Here is an 18,219-nt window from a genome sequence, read left to right as displayed (position 1 = left end):
AAAAAAAAAAAAAAAAAAATCAATAAATCCAGGAGCTGGTTTTTCAAAAAGATCAACAAAACAGATCACTAGGCAGAATAATAAGAAAGAAAAGAGAGAAGAATCAAATACATGCAATAAAAAAATGATAAAGGGGATATCATCACTGATTCCACAGAAATACAAACCACCATCAGAGATTACTACAAACAACTCTATGCACATAAACCAGTAAACGTGGAAGAAATGGATAAATTCCTGGACCTTGCACCCTCCTAAGCCTAAAGCAGGGAGAAGTCGAAACCCTGAATAGACCAATAACAAGGGCTGAAGTTGAGGCAGCAATTAATAGCATACCAAGCAAAAAAAAGCCCAGGTCCAGATGGGTTCACAGCCAATTTCTACCAGACATACAAAGAGGGGCTGATACCACTCCTTCTGAAACTATTCCAAACAATACAAAAACAGGGAATCCTTCCCAAATCATTTTATGAGACCAACACCATCCTGAAACCAAAACCCGGCAGAGAGACAACAAAAAAAAGAAAACTTCAGGCCAATAGCCATGATGAACATAGATGCAAAAATCTTCAATAAAATACTGGCAAACTGATGGCAACAGCACATCAAAAAGCTTATACATCACAATGAAGTAGGCTTCATCCTGGGGATGCAAGGCTGGTTCAACATACACAAGTCTATAAATGTAATTCACCACATAAACAGAACCAAAGACAAAAACCACATGATCATCTCAATAGATGCAGCGAAGGCTTTTAACAAAATTCAACAGCCCTTTATGCTAAAAACTCTCAATAAACCAGGTATCGATGGAATTTATCTCAAAATAAGAAAAACTATTTATGACAAACTCACAGCCAGTATCATAAGGAATGGGCAAAAACTGGAAGCATTCCCTTTAAAATCTGGCTCTAGACAAGGATGCCCTCTCTCACCACTCCTATTCAATATAGTATTGGAAGTTCTAGGCAGAGCAATCAAGCAAGAAAAATAAAGGGTATTCAATTAGAAAAGGAAGAAGCCAAATTGTCTCTATTTGCAGACTATATGATTGCATATTTAGAAGACCCCATCATCTCAGCCTGAAATCTCCTGAAATTGATAAGCAACTTCAGCAAAGTCTCAGGATATAAAATCAATGTGCAGATATCACAAGCATTCCTATACATCAATAACAGACTTAAAGAGAGCAAATCAAGAATGAACTGCCATTCACAATTGCTACAAAGAGAATAAAATACCTAGGAATACAACTAACAAAGGATGTAAAGAACCTCTTCAAGGACAACTATAAACCACTGCTCAAGGAAACAAGAGAGGACACAAACAGATGGAAAAACATTCCATGCTCATGGATAGGAAGAAACAATATCGTGAAAATGGCCATACTGCCCAAAGTAATTTACAGAATCAACGCTATCCCCATCAAGCTGCCTATGACCCCTTTTCTTTTTTTTTTTTTTTTTTTTTGAGACAGAGTCTCACTTTGTTACCAGGTGCCAGGCTGGAGTGCAGTAGCACAATCTCGGCTCACGGCAACCTCCACCTCCCAGGTTCAAGCAATTCTCCTGCCTCAGCTTCCCAAGTAGCTGGGACTACAGGCACATGCCACCATGCCCAGCTAATTTTTGTATTTTTAGTAGAGACAAGGTTTCACCATGTTGGCCAGAATAGTCTCGATCTCTTGACCTCGTGATCCGCCCGCCTCGGCCTCCCAAAGTGCTTGGATTACAGGCTTGAGCCACCATGCTCAGCCCTGCCTATGACCCTTTTCACACAACTGGGAAAAAACCACCTTAAACTTCATATGGAACCAAAAGAGAGCTCACATAGCCAAGAAATCCTAAGCAAAAAGAACAAAGCTGGAGGCATCACACTACCTGATTTCAAACTATACTACAAGGCTGCAGTTATCAAAACAGCATGGTACTGGTACCAAAACAGGGATACAGACCAGTGCAACAGAACAGAGGCCTCAGAGGAAATGCCACACATCTACAACCATCTGATCTTTGACAAAACTGACAAAAACAAGCAATGGGGAAAGGAGTCCCTGTTTAATAAATGGTGTTGGGAAAACTGGCTAACAGTGTGCATAGGCAGAAACTGGACCCCTTCCTGACACCTTACACTAAAATTAATTCCAGATGGATTAAAGACTTAAACATAAGACCTAACACCATAAAATCCCTAGAAGAAAACCTAGGCAAAACCATTCAGGACATAGGCATAGGCAAGGACTTCATGACTAAAACACCAAAAGCATTGGCAACAAAAGCCAAAATAGACAAATGGGACCTAATCAAACTCCACAGCTTCTGTACAGCAAAAGAAACAATCATTAGAGTAAACTGGCAAACAACAGAATGGGAAAAAACTTTTGCAATCCACCCATCTGACAAAGGGCTAATATCCAGAATCTACAAAGAACTTACACAGATTTACAAGAACAAACAAACGAACCCATTCAAAAGTGGGCAAAGGATATGAACAGACACTTTTCAAAAGAAGACATATATGAGACCAACAAACATGAAAAAATGCTCATTATCACTGGTCATTAGAGAGATGCAAATCAAAACCACATTGAGATACCATCTCACTCCAGTTAGAGTGGTGATCATTAACAAATCTGGAGACAACAGATGCTGGAGAGGATGTGGAGAAATAGGAACACTTTTACACTGCTGGTGGGAGTGCAAATTAGTTCAACCATTGTGGAAGACAGTGTGGTAATTCCTCAAGGACATAAAAATAGAAATTTCATTTGACCCAGCAATCCCATTACTGGGTATATATCCAAAGGATTATAAATCATTCTATTATAAGGAAACATGCACACTAATGTTCACTGTGGCACTGTTTACAACAGCAAAGACTTGGAACCAATCCAAATGCCCATCGATGATAGACTGGACAGGGAAACTGTGGCATATATACACCATGGAATACTACGCAGCCATCAAAAATGATGAGTTCATGTCCTTTGTAGGGACATGGATGAACCTGGAAACTATCATTCTCAGCAAACTGACACAAGAACAGAAAATCAAACACCACATGTTCTCACTTATAAGTGGGTGTTGAACAATGAGAGCATATGGACACAGGGAGGGGAATATCACACACTGGGGTCTTGGGGGGGAACTAGGGGAGGCACAGCAGGGGTGGAGAGTTGTGGAGGGATAACATTGGGAGAAATGCCAGATATAGGTGATGGGGAGGAAGGCAGCAAACCACATTGCCATGTATGTACCTATGCAACAATTTTGCATGTTCTTCGCATGTACCCCAAAACCTAAAATGCAATAGAAAATATATATATTTTTAAAAGTGGGCAAAGGATATAAACAGACACTTCTCAAAAGAAGACATATATGAGGCCAAGAAACATGAAAAAATGCTCATCATCATTGGTCATTAGAGAAATGCAAATCAAAACTACATTGAGATACCATCTCACACCAGTTAGAATGGCAATCGTTAAAAAATCTGGAGACAACAGATGCTGGAGAGGATGTGGAGAAATAGCAACACTTTTACACTGTTAGTGGGAGTGTAAATTAGTTCAACCATTGTGGAAGATAGTGTGGCAATTCCTCAAGGATCTAGAAATAGAGATTCCATTTGACCCAGCAATTCCATTACTGGGTATATACCCAAAAGATTATAATTCAATCTAGTATAAAGACACATGCACATGTATGTTCATTGCAGCACTGTTTACAATAGCAAAGACTTGGAACTAACCCAAATGCCCATCGATGATAGACTGGACAAGGAAAGTGTGGCACATATACGCCATGGAATACTATGCAGCCATAAAAAATGATGAGTTCATGTCCTTTGTAGGGACATGGATCAATCTGAAAACCATCATTCTCAGCAAACTGATACAAGAACAGAAAAGGCAGGTGTTAAACAATGAGAACTCATGAACACAGGGAGGGGAGCATCACACACTGGGGTCTGTTGGGGAGGAATAATGGAGGGACAGCAGAGGGTAGGGAGTTTGGGGAGGGATAACATGGGGAGAAATGTCAGATATAGGTGACGGAGGGATGGAGGCAGCAAACCACATTGCCATGTATGTACCTATGCAACAATCCTGCATGTTCTGTACGTGTGCCCCAGAACCTAAAGTGCAATAAAATACATATTTTTTTTAAAAAAAAGTTAGTATAAGTCCTCAAACTTCGTTCTTCCCCTTCAGCTTTGTTTTGGCTGTTCTTATTCTTTGTATTTCTCTATGCATGTCAATTTCTACCAAAAAAAAAAAAGTGTTAGAATTTTCATTTGGAGTTTGTTGAATCCATGAATTAATTTAGGGAGAATTGGCATCTTAATAATATTATGTCTTCCAATCCACAAAATTGGTATATGTCTCCAGAAAAGGGATTTTTTAAATGTTATCTGGTGTGTGCTGACTTCAGGAATAGTCATCTGCAAAGTTATAATGTTATAAATGTGTTCTTGTAAATGTTTTTTAGTTGCAGGTTTATTTAAATACTACTGAAATGGTTGCTGTTTGCTGATGATATGTTTGTATACCTAGAAAGTCCTAGAGACTCCTCCAAAAAGCTCCTAGAACTCACAAAATAATTCAGCAAAGTTTCCAGATACAGATACAAAATTAATGTACACAAATCAGTAGCTCTTCTATATACCAACAGCAATAAAGCTGAGAACCAAATCAAGAACTCAACCTCTTTTGCAACAGCTACAAAAGAAAAAAAAATACTTAGAAATTTACCTAAGCAAGGAGGTGAAAAGTACAAGGAAAACTACAAAACACTGCTGAAAGAAATCATAGACGACACAAATGGAAACACATCCCATGCTCATGGATGAGTAGAATCAATACTGTGAAAATGACCATACTGCAAAAAGCAATCTACAAATTCATTGCAATTCCCATGAAAATACCACCATCATTCTTTACGGCACTAAAAAAAAAAAAAAAAAAAAAAAAAAAAACCAAAAATCCTAAAATTCATCTGAAACCAAAAAAGAGCCTGCATAGCCAACGCAAGACTAAGCAAAAAGAACAAATCTAAAACCATCACATTACCTGATTTCAACATATAAAGCCACAGTCACCAAAACAGCATGGTAGGGTATAAACATAGGCATATAGACGAATGCAACAGAATAGAGAAACCAGAAATAAACCCAAATACTTACAGTCAACAAAGCAAACAAAAAATATAAAGTGGGGAAGGGACACCCTATTCAACAAGTGGTGCTGGGATAATCGGCAAGTCACACGTAGGAGAATAAAACGGGATCCTCACCTCTCACCTTATACAAAAATCAACTCGAGTTGGATCAGGCACTTAAATCTTGGACCTTAAACTATAAAAACTCTAGAAGATAACATTGGAAAGGGCCAAGTTTAATGTTTTGAGCATCATGGTAAGGACCAAAGCCACCTGTGTAGAGCCAAAAGCAGAGGGCTAATGGGAAGGCAAGTCCCTAAGAATTAGCAGAAATTTGGCAGTGGACCTCTACAGGCAGTAAAATGGTTCAGGAGAGACACGACCTAGGTCTCAGAAGGTGACAGCTGAGTCATAGACTGATAGACCCTTCCTGGAGAGAGAAACCCCCATTAGCCATGCCACCTCAGATCTGCCCCCAGACTGATAAAAGCACAACCACAGCACTTCAGAAAATCTGCCCACCCCTACTCCACATGATACAAGGCTCTAGAGCATTGAATTGCAACTCCTTGTCCTAGCAACTAATGATACACATGCACTCAACCACCTTATAATCATATGCAGGTTTGGAGGATTTCAGGTGATGTGGTAGGGAGTCTCTTTTCCTTTCGTTTTCTCTTTCTACTGTTTCTCTTTCTCTCATTCTGCTTTTCTCCTCCTCTTTCTTTCTCCCTCTCACTCTTTCTCTGTCTCTTTTTCTTTCTTTTCAAATTTAAGTCCTCTTTTGATAAATGTAAAAATCATACATCTCCCTAACCATCCTCCCTCTGAGATTCTCGAATGCCCTTGAAAGCTGTGTGTCTCAGCTGGGCATGGTGGCTCATGCCTGTAATCCCAGCACTTTGGGAGACTGAAGTGGGTGGAACACCTGAGGTCAGGAGTTTGAGACCATCCTGGCCAACATGGTGAAGCCCCATCTCTAAAAAAAAAAAAGAAAAAAAAAAAATTAGCCCAGCCGGGTGGCGCGCGTCTGTAATCCCAGTTAGTTACTCGGAAGGCTGAGGCAGGAGAATTGCTTGAACCTGGGAGGTGGAGGTTGCAGTGAGCTAGGATCACACCACTATATTCCATCCTAGGCAACAAAAGCAAAACTCCATCTCAAAAAAAAGGAAAGAAAGGAAGGTGCATGTCTCTCCCCTCACTTCTCCCTTGTCATCCAGGCTAAGCCGATGCACCAGGTGGAAGGTTTGCCTGGCTCTACTGTAGAAAAAACTGTTGACTTCTGAGGGTTGCTATTTTTTCCTGTTGTCCTTTTTTATTTTTTTTAAACATTGCCTGACTCAGTCTCACAATCCCTGGATCAGCCAGGGTAAGTACTGGAATTTTTCATAGGAAAAAGATTCTGTTTTATTTTTCAGTCGCTTCCTTGCAGAGAAACTTTCTACAACCACTACCTTTCTTGTGTCCATTAGAAACTGAGCAACGGGATGACAAAATCCATCTTCCAGCTGGGACTTGGATTCTGTCTCAACAAAGGAATAAAATGATTGTATCAACTACAACCAGGAAACGAGAACCATCTTAGCTTCCTGTCAGAGCCCTTGCTTCTAGGAATGATTCTGGTTGTTTGCAAAAGCATTCTTCTTGCCCAAATCCCTGTGAAGAACCAGGGGGCTGTTGTTCGCCGACAGTGCTCCTGCCTGGCTTTAACCTATTCAACATTTTCATCAGTGCATTGCTGGAAAACACACAAAAACCATGGAATTATGATAGCCAATATGGCAGAGAGAATCAGTACTTACCATTTCACGTTTTCCGAGCTGTATTTCCCAGCCTCCCCTGAAGTTAGGTTGGGGTCATGAGACTAATTCTGGCCAAGAGACTATGAGCCAGGCACTTCCTCCATCTTATTCCTCCCTGCAGCAGAGACCTTGGGGGCCCTGTGTTCCAAATGGCCCTATCAGAGAGAGGAGGGCAGCCGGAACCCCACGGGACTTCAAGTAAATGAGAAACAAACCACATTAAGTCACGAAGGCTTAGAGGTTTCTCTGTTAGGGCAGCTATTGTTAATTATGATAATGAGCATGGCTAAACTTCATGCAGCTGAGAGGCAGTCTCTTGGCATAATGCAGAGTCAGACTGAGTAGTGCTTTCAGCCATCAGGTGCTATTAGCTAAAACGGAGTGAGCCAACAGGGATGCCTTTTTGCCTTAGATTCTTCCAAACTAGCAGTGAAATTCATCTCAGTCACCACTCCGAGAACAACGACCGAGGACAGTGAGAGCAGCCTTTGTGTCATGATACTTCAGCAGCCCCTGTAAACAAGAACTACAACCCCCACTTGTTTACTATATTTCGGATTGTAGACTGGAGGTATAGAAACTTCTGCCTTCCCTCGGCCAGAACCCAGCTAAGCAGGCTTCACTTTCAGAGGCATACTAGGTTCCCATTCATGCCAAAGGGTGACATCAAAACTTCTACAACAGGAGAAAGCAGTGAGGTACTTGCCTCTTGTTTCTGCCAATCTGCGGCTTGTTATGGAGGAGGGAGCAGCCCTCCTCGGCTGAAAGACTGGAGGTAGTTTTCATGATTCACTGGTTACATAATACTATCCCCCTTGAAAAATCATACTGTAATAGGAATACTGGCACCTCTCCCTTCCCCACCAGTAGCATGACCAATAAAGCACTCTCTCTGGCTCCAAGCTTACCTTACTTTTGCCTTGGAGCAATCACAAAGAATGCATCAGATGATTACACCAGGGCTGGAGTCTTCCTCAAGAGGAACACACATTATCTACAGAGAGAATTAGTAACTGCAACTTAACCATATTTCTTTTTACACAAGGATTGCTCTTTTTGTGGAGCGGTGCTGAACCAATCTATTTGGAGCTAACTGCTTACATAGCAAAGTGAGCTCTGGGAGAAGGAGAAAGGGACTTTGAAACAGCACGATAGTCTTAGAATGGCACAGACATCCATGTCAAAAGGGAGGAGAAATATTCAGGACAGTTTTCTGCTCACCGTAGAGCTCAGACATTTTAGAATTTTTTCAGATTTGAGATGCAAAGAACTCTTGACAGGTTAGCCAAAATGACAGCCTGATGTGACAAGACCAAGGGACAATTTTGTCAAAATGGGCTTTTCTTTTTGCCATTTTGCCTGTGCAGCAGCTAAAGCTCATCGGTGTTACTTAAAAGAGACCAGTTCTAACCAGTCCTCGATGCCTCCAGACAGTCCCCTGAAGAGCATCCTAGTTTCCCCCAAGCCATTGTAGCGTGTGCTGTGTGTACAGTTTTAGGTCTGGATGCAGGTTTCCACTGGGAGAGCCTGGCTGGGTGGTGCCCTTGAACAGTCATGCCAGGCATCCTTTTTCCAGATTTCTCTGCAGGAGGCCAAGGTCACAGAGATGACTCCCTGCAAGACTCCCAGTCCTCCTTCTCAGCCAGGAGCTTGGCTGTCATTCCTCCTGTAGCTCCCTAGTGCCCCCTGTAGCCTGAAGGGGATCCGTTCATCAGTGGGTTGAGAAGGTTGTTTCTGAAATTGGACCATAGGCACGGTATTCAACTGTGTGCCTTGTCCAGAACCAAGTTTGGTTACTTAGAATTCCAGGCATGATGAAGCCAACAAACAGTATAAGGTATATTGACAGATGAAGTGATATTCTTTCTGGGGTTTGTGTGAAAATAACCAGGGCACTGGGGATAGGCAAGGGTGAGGGGTAGCTGGAGGTTATGAAGTGCTCACTAGTTGACACTTACTGAAATTGTGTGATGAGTACATGAGATCATATCTTTATAGGATGGTTGTGTGGATCACAGGCAAATGGATGTGTCTCAGTAAAAACTAGCCATTATCCCCACTTTACACTTGATGTGAGATTCAGAAAGGCGAGTACTTTTCTGAGCTCCCAATCCAGACCATACATATCTCATTCCAAAGTTTACACAGTTGGCACTTGACCTGTTTTGTACATACCGAGTCCCTAGCTGAGTGCCTGATGCACAGGCCACAACTAGTCACTTACTAGGTGCCAGCCAAGGTATTAAGCACCTTGTATGGATTACCACATTGATGTCAACAGCTCTACGATCAGGTGCCATTAGTACAGCCTTTTACTGACGAGGAGTCTGGGGCAATAGGGATTTGAATGTTTTGCTCTAGGAATAAGACTTTCAGGGGTGGGACTAGGATTGGAGACCTGGCCCTCTTACTCTAGAATCTGCCCTCCTAACCATGGTACTGCGTTAATGCTCTCTCTGGGTTAGGCTGTGTGCAGAGCCACTTCAAGGGGAGGACAGGTTATAAATATGGCCCTGTGTGATCTCTGGGCTGTCTTTGGAAACCACCAGCAAGAATTGAGTTGTTTAGAAATAGCAATTATCCCCTTCTTGATACCTGTCTTACCCTCATGACTAAGACCTGGTCTTGAGGACCATTTACCCTGGTCCCCACCATTCTCCAGTCTCTGTGTCTGTTTCCTCTGCTCTTTTCCAGGGTTCCTTTCTGTTCCCCAACTTGGCTCCTTTTTTCCTTTTCAAGGTTGCATTTGCCTAATTCCTTGTCACTAAGAGCTGAGTGGACTGAGACCTGGTTATAAAGTCAAATATCTCAGTGATTCATCCAACTATCCTTAGAGTGACAGGCGCTGAGCAAGGGGCTAGAATTGCAGAGATTAAAGACCGGCTCACAGTCTAGTGCCACAGACAGAGATTAATTCATAAATATCTACTGAGCGCCTGCCGCAGGCCAGGGCCTCTTGTTGAAGCTTGGGACACAACTTAGTACATGCAGAGTCCCCCTTCCCAGCACATTTATTCAAATTGAGGAATATGGGATAGACATCCTATGAAAAATATGACACAGAAAATGGATAGCAGAAGGTAAACCAATAGTTGCAATAAACTTTAAGTGCTGTTCTTTTGTTAGAAGCAAGAGCAAGGGTGCTCCAGAAACACATGGACATAATACCTGCACTGGTCCTAAGACCTGGGGAAGCCTGCTGAAGATGGCAGACAGCCGCTGGACAGCGTGCATGGCAAGGAGGCAGGCCTGGAGTTGTATGACAGCGCAGCACAAACCAGCGTATGTCTGGAGCTAACTATGGAATCTGCAGCAAGATCACAGAAAGCCTTGTCTGAAGTGGCAAGGCGCCCGGACTCTGCTGCTGGTCTGTTTCCTAAACTTGCCCGACATGAATCACCAGCGTACTTGTTAGGTGTTCTATACCAGATCTACGGAATCAGAATTCTTCAGAAAAGGAGCTTTGAACGAGTACTTTTAACAAGCCCTCAGATGGTTCTTATGATCAGGCAAATTTGGAAACAGCTTGGGAGGGATGCTGGCCATGGAAACTCATTCTGGAGCAGTTCTGAACTGTGACGGCCCCCACCCCTTACACAACTCTATGTCCCTAAACCTCCGCAAGCGTTTGCATAGTGAATGGGGTGGTGTGCTGACCGGGCCAGCAGACTTCTGGATCTCTTGACCTAGTAAGTCTGTTGTGACCTTTGCCACCAGAAGCATTTTTGCAAATCACAGTATTTCCACAGGTAGAAATCTAATAGCAGACATAGAAAAAAAGAAAATATATTCTGTTGCTCTTTTTCACTGTCTTCTCTTTTCTTTTTATCAGATATAAGGGCTTGGGTTTGCAAGGTGCACCAGCTACAGACTGATGGGACAGTGCAACGATAAAAAGGACAGAGGAAAGCAAGAGAGTACATCTTAGAGGAGACATTGAAGTGGTGAACAGAAATATTTGTGGGTCAGAAAATCACGTTTGTAGCCACTTGGCATAGTGTACTAGAACATGCCTTGATGAAGTGACAAACAGAATCTCAATAGAATCTCCTTCTTCTAGCATCCTTGCGAGTGCTGGCGAAGCTCCCTTAGAGAGAGAGTGATGAGTGATTTGACGATACAGATTCTATACCTGCTCCATGTAAGTGGTCTGGGGATTAGATTTCATAATGCCAGTTAGTGTTGCTAAAGCTTCCCATGATGGAAAAATGGTCTCTATGTTGGGTACCTTGGCTCTGGACAGTTCAGAAAGGATTCGTGAAAAATTCTATTGCAGTTCATGGTTAATACCAAGAAAAAGTTGGGGGAGGAAGGAGAGAAAAGAGAAAGGAGAAAGAGAGACAATGCCAAAAAATGAAAACTCATTTTAGCTCTTCTATTAAAGCCAGATGTATTTTAGGCCCTGTTTCTAGGCAACTGCATAATGGTAATATTCTTGAATCCTTTTTTTAAAGACTCACAACTGTCAGAGTCAGTAAAGGTCAGAAGGTAACTATAAAGTATTAAGAGTGACATCTGAGAGGCAGAAGTGCTCCAGCATCACTGGGGAAGCATTGACATTTCATATTTCCCATCCATTTTCAGAAATTCTAGGATCCTCCATGGGGCTCTTCATCATGCCCCTTTGACAAGATCACTGACCCAGTCAAACCTGAAGAGGACACTGGCATTTAACCTGTTCTGTCATCACACCTCTCAGGTCTTTCACTGGGGATTGGCAGCGTTTCCACAGTGTGCATCACCCTTGGCTAGCTCTTAGGGAAGATGGGTACCAAAGAGCTAAGACACTGTAGAGCCAGTAAAGAACTTTGTAACTGGAAATTGCCTTGGAGAGCAGTCCAACCGCCTCAATATACAGAGAAGGAAACGCAGACAGGAGGAGGAGAAAGAAGAAGCTAAAATCTATTAAGCCCATGGATGTGCCTACTTTGGGTTCACTGAAGGTGGAGCAGAGTTTCTAGCCAGTGTTCACTTTGCTATTGTGTGTGTGGCCTTGGAACATAGAAGGAAACAGACATTTATTGAGTTTCTCAAGTACTTTGCTACTCTCTTTATTTACATTATCATTGGATTTTCAGAACTGCAGAGGGTTTATAGGCATCATTCCTATTTTATAGAGGTCAAAGCCGGGCCTTAAAGAGGTGAAGTCTTCCTGGCTCCCCGGGTTTCTGCATATTTAATCTTGGAGACGGTCTGTGTTAAGTCCTCACTTGCAAAATGATGATAAAACCACATATCTTGCAGGGTACTTTCCAAAATTAAATGAGGTAGTTTATGTGAATACCTGGCACAGTGGTGGACATATGGTAAGTCAGAGCACTGAACTGCTTTTATCAAAACCTTCCAGTGGCTTCCACCCCATGGAAGTAAAAGCTGAGCCCTTGCCCTGGCCTATAGAGCCTGCACCATCTGCAAACTCCCCTTCTCTGCTCATTCACCTTCTGGCACCCTTCCTGCTGCTCCCCTGCCCTCCCAGGCCAGCTCCCCAAGCAGGCCTTCCTGTGGTGTCCACTTCAGAGTCTGCCCTATTCAAAATCCCACCCCCAACACCTGCATTCCTCTTCTAGCTTTACATTCTCTGTAGCACTTATCACCACCTAAGGTAGCCTCTATTATTATTCATTTTCTATTATTATTCTATCATATTTCTACTTTTTTTTTTTTAATTTTTTATTGGATTATAGGTTTTGGGGTACATGAGCAGAGCATGCAAGACAGTTGCGTAGGTACACACATGGCAGTGTGCTTTGCTTTTCTTCTCCCCTTCACCCACATTTGGCATTTCTCCCCAGGCTATCCCTCCCCACCTCCCCCTCCCACTGGCCCTCCCCTTTTCCCCCAATAGACCCCAGTGTTTAGTACAATATTTCTACTATTATTCACCCCCCACACACTGGAGAGGAAGCTGCAAGGGCAGGAATTCTTTTGTTTTGTCCTTGCCAAATCCTCAACACCTAGCAGATGCTCAAGAAACATTTGTTAAGTGAATAAATGGATATTCCCTTCCTTCCTCCCACCTTCCCTCCCTGGGTCACAGATGTTATTGGATCAGATGTCTCTGCCCTTCTGAAGTATGGGGGATGAGGAACAAGAGAAAAACTTGAACTGTCAGTAAGTGACAAATACAGTTAACAGGCTCCAAAACAAAGGACATGTTCAAACCAGGGACAAATAATGTTGCCTGGGCTTCTTACACACACTATCACGCCTTCCTGAGTCTGAGGTGTCTAGACTGTAGGTTTCCTTTTTTTACAGTATTCACACGGCTTGTCCCTGCAGCAGGAAGGCAGCCTTTTTCTGCTTTCCAGTATTTTGATATGGCAGGTACTGACTGACTACTGGGTGTCAGACTCCATACCCTGTGCCAGATGGTACACAGGAACAGCTTGCTGGCAGAGACACTCACTCACCACCAGGCCCAATATATTATAACATGGCAAAGGCTAAGATAGAACTAGATCCTGGGGGGAGGGCAAAAAGGTGGGGGCATTTAATTCCAGCCGAGAGTTCAGAGAACACTTCCCAGAGACATCCTGAAAGATAACTGAGAGTCAGTTGGGCCAAAACAGAGCAGGAGGAAGCTCCAGTCAGAGCTCAGCCTAAGCAAATGCAGAGTCATGAAACAGCATGATGTACCCAGGGAACGCAGGAGGTTTGTGTTATGGAAACATAAGCTATGGGGCTCGGCATTTCTTATATGCTATACGAAGGGGCTCGGCAGTTCTTATATCTATACGAAGGGGCTCGGCAGTTCTTATATCTATACGAAGGGGCTCGGCATTTCTTATATCTATACGAAGGGGCTCGGCAGTTCTTATATCTATACAAAGGGGCTCGGCAGTTCTTATATCTATACGAAGGGGCTCGGCAGTTCTTATATCTATACGAAGGGGCTCGGCAGTTCTTATATGCTATACGAAGGGGCTCGGCATTTCTTATATCTATACGAAGGGGCTTGGACTTGTGGAATCAATCTAATTTGTTTTCAGATTGATCATCCTGATGGAGGAATGGTTTTAATCCAAGCTTATTAAAGATTTAGAAGGCCAATTAAAGCAAGGCTAGGGGAGATTATTTAAAATGCTTTTGAGGGAGAGAGAACTCCCTAATGACTTCAGCTTAGATGACACATCTGGCTCTTTCCACACGATGACAAGAGAGGACACAGAACCTTCAGAAACCTGTGTAGACTAAGTGACCCCCTTTGAATCAGGCATATAACCTAGAGAGAGACCAGCTGCTCTGTTCCAGTCCATTGTCAACCTACAGGTTCACTCCGGATCTTCTGACCAGCCTCCTAAGACCAGAGAATCCGTTAGAAGGTGAATACTCAATTTTGAGGTTCCTTGAAAGTCAAACTCATCGAGCAAGATCTCTATTGTCATTTCAGAGCCCACTGAGTACAGTTAAGGTCTAATAATTAGGAATCAAGACTGGGCACAGTGGCTCACACCTGTAATCCCAACGCCATGCAAGGCTGAGGCCAGAAAGTCACTTGAGCCTAGGAGTCTGAGACCAGCCTGGGCAACACAGTGAAACCCCATCTCTACAAAAAATACAAAAATTCGTGGGCATGGTTTCACATGTCTGTAACCCCAGCTACTCAGGAGGCTGAGGCAGGAGGGTCAAGGCTGCAGTGAGCCATGATTGCACCACTGCATTCCAGCCTGGGCAGCTGAGCATGACTTTATCTCTAATTTAAAAAAATAAATTTTAAAAAATGTAAAAATTAGGACTCAACTAACCCCTTCCTGAGGGATCCTCTAGACCAGAGGTTGCAGCCCATTCTATCTGTCATGGATATTTTATTCATCCCACATACTAAAAACAAACTAAAACTACTTAAAATCCTTGCAAACATATAAAAATCAGATTCACATCAAAATTTAGGTTCCAGCTTCTCTTTCTAAAATTCTGAAAATAGTGTCCTGCCCTGCTATTTGGAAATAGCAAGATAGAGTGAAACAGCATCTCCTGTCCCCTCTGGTCCTCCTTCCTCCCAAGTGTACATAATCTCATTTGCCAGTTCTTCATGCCTTTACAGGTGACCTGACCTGCAGAGACTGCCCCTAAACATTCTTGAATATCTCCTCATTCAAATCATAGCCCCCAGTCTCCAGTCTGGGTTTTTCAGGTGACCAAACTGATTATTTCTTTCAAGATTAAGGAGTCCTACCAATAAGCTCTCCCCTGCTAACTACCCAGGGCCAGTATTTGGCTGGGCAAGGAAGGCACCTTGGAAAAGGAGGGCAGGGTAGGCACTACCCAAAGACTCAGGTATGAAGAGAGGGTAGGCAGAGCACCCCAGAGAATTAGAGCAGAAGGTAAAGAAGCTGCATAGAATAATATCAAACAGACATTAATGAGGAGGGCATGACCTTCCTGGCAGAGGGGAGGAGCTAGAATGGAATTAATATCTTGGCAGGAAGTATGAGTGGGACAGGGAGGGATTCCTCTCCTTTTCAAGCCTCACGGACAAATTTGGAAGGAAAAGCATTAATGGCTATGCACTTCTAAGTTTTATTACTAATTAGAACTTAACTTGCTTGAGAGTTTTGAATGAGGTGCTAAGTACAAAGTATGTTAACTTGGGCAGAGGTGAGATTTTTCCAGTTTAAAATTAATGCCCCTACAAAAGAAATAAGAGTAACGGAATATTTCACCCAGATGGTTTGGTTCTTTGATATCTACAAACATTTTGAAATCGCTTAAAATATTTTTCAGCTTTTCTGTGCAGTCGCGTTAGGTGATGACTGTTGGCTTGCTTATTTCCTGTTCCGTTTTTCCTTTGCTCTCTCTCCAAACAACTTTTATCTTGGAAGGCTGTAGCTGGTCCACAAAATTGGACTTGTGGCATTAAGAAGTTGGGTAATAACAGAGACAGAAGAGTGCCAACAGGTCATTTCATAATCTAATGCCTTGTGATCAGCTGTTCAGCATGGATTCTGAGCCTGATGATGGGCATTTGGAGGCGTATACTTTAGCTACATGAAGATGAGGCCATGTCCTCCAAACGATGGGGTTTCACCAGGGTTGCAGAGGAGCTCCAAGACTGTGCATTGAGTATTGCCCAAAAGTAACAGGATGGCTGACTGAGAGCTAGCACAATGGTTGAAGAAAGGTTTCAGTCCCTGGTGAAAGTAAGAAAAGCCAGGAAAGTCAGCTTCCCAGGGTCGCCCTCTCTTTTGTCCTCTACAACACAAGAAGCCTCTACGTCCTACAAGTGTAGCCACCTCGCAGTGCATCTCAGGACATACAAGCAGAGGCCGAGAGAGGTCAGTGCTAGGTCAAAGTCCGTCCGCTCCACTGCGGACATCAACAGTTCTGTAAATACCGGCAGTCTTCTTAAAGAACTGAAGAATTTGACCAACTTACAAAAGCAATAAAGACAGAAAAATACTTGAAAACTTATGTCATCACATCCTAAAAGCTTAGGGTGATGATTTTCCTCCTCACAAGACTTTAACCTCAAGTGTTCTTGGTTTAATTGTTTTGCTTTGGGTTAGCGAATCCATTTAATATAATCACACATATTAATCAAAAGCTCTAACCCAAGATTTTCTCCTTCTCCTCAAGCTCCTGTTATTGGGACACAGAGATGAGCAAAGTAGATCTTTTCATAAAAGATTCATTCAAGAGATTCAACCAATATTTATTGGCCACGTACTCTACATCGAGTACTCAAGGCATTTGGAAAATAACAACGAATTGGACTTTAACAGACTATAGGAGCTGTCGCTTTTGATTTCGTAACTCAGAGCGGATCTTAGGTAGACTGCATCTCTTTAAGTTGCTGTGTGCATGAGAATCTTTTTTTGGCAATTTCACTTGCTTGTCGCTGAGCAGCCAGAGCATGCTGCCTTCCCCCCACAACAGAATTAGGTTGAATGTAACCCTTTCAGGATTATCAAAATTTTCTCCAAAGTATATTTGCTTGTGCTCAAAGAATGGTTTATTGGTCAGGCATGGTGGCTCATGCCTGTAATCCTAGCACTTGGGAGGCCAAGGCAAGTGGATCACCTGAGGTCAAGAGTTCGAGATAGGCTTGGCCAATATGGTGAAACTCTGTCTCTACTAAATATACAAAAATTAGCCAGGTGTGGTGGCAGGTGCCCGTCCCAATCTGTCACTCGGGAGGCTGAGGCAGGAGAATTGCTTGAACCCAGGAGTCAGAGGTTGCACTGAGCTGAGATTGTGCCACTGTACTAAAGCCTGAGCAACAGAGCAAGACTCCATCTCAAAAATAATAAAATGAAATAAATAAAAAAGAATAGTTTATCTATTGGGCAAGATCTACCCAATGATCATACTTCAAAAAATTAGATTGGACTGTCAAAAAACTATGTAAAATATTTTTTCTGAGCTTGATTAAAAAAAAATACATTAAATTTGCATGTATGTTTCAATTCAGTGGCTTAGGAGTAGGGTAGCGTGCTATTACTCCTTCTCAACAGGTTTCCATACCTCAGTTTGTTTGGGATATTACAAGGAGCTGTATGGGCTTCAAAGCACTGAGATTCCTCTAAAAAGCAAACAACTGATCATTCCATTTCAGCTATGAGAACTTCCCTTCTTTTACTTCGATTATTATCACTCCTTGCTTTTTTGCAATTAAAGAGGCAATGAATTCTTTCCAGCCTACTTCCAAACAAGGCCCAGCTGTATTCTGTCATTTGCTCCCTTTTCTGATTATAGCCTAGAAACTTCCAACTCATAACCACTTCTTCAACATATCATGTGCGGGTGGTTATCAGCAGAATAGTTCTCTGACATATTGCAAAAAGCACTTCTACTTTCAGTACACTCATCAGATGAGTGGTTAGGGTTAAGAGTAGAAAGGCCCTTATGTCTTTTTTAAAATAACTATTCTGAATGCAGAATTCAAAGAATCCAATATCTGTTTATAATTCACACCTAACAAGCTTCTACGTATGCTTTAATACCTAAGATCTATATTTTTTTCAAGAAACAATATCCAGCAATCAAATAGTGCTTTGCAGTCAACAAAACTGTTTCATAACAACTTTTATGTTAATTACAAAACTATGTCCAATTATTATTTGGGTGAGACAGTAATTTGGCTAAGATACGGGGTATAATCATCTCCACTGAACAGAGAAGTTACCTGAGGCCAAGAGGGCTACATTCAAGAAGCATTGCCGAGCCTCAAGGAGACACTGTATCTAATTCCTCATACAGTAAAGACTCTCGTAGGAATATATAGTGAGCATGTGTCTGAGATTTATTTAATTCATTAA

This window comes from Callithrix jacchus, chromosome 10 (genome assembly GCF_049354715.1).
Source record: "Callithrix jacchus isolate 240 chromosome 10, calJac240_pri, whole genome shotgun sequence".
In the NCBI taxonomy this organism is placed as follows: domain Eukaryota; kingdom Metazoa; phylum Chordata; class Mammalia; order Primates; family Cebidae; genus Callithrix; species Callithrix jacchus.
The sequence above is the reverse complement of the archived record's forward strand: the minus strand, read 5'-3'. Positions refer to the sequence as shown.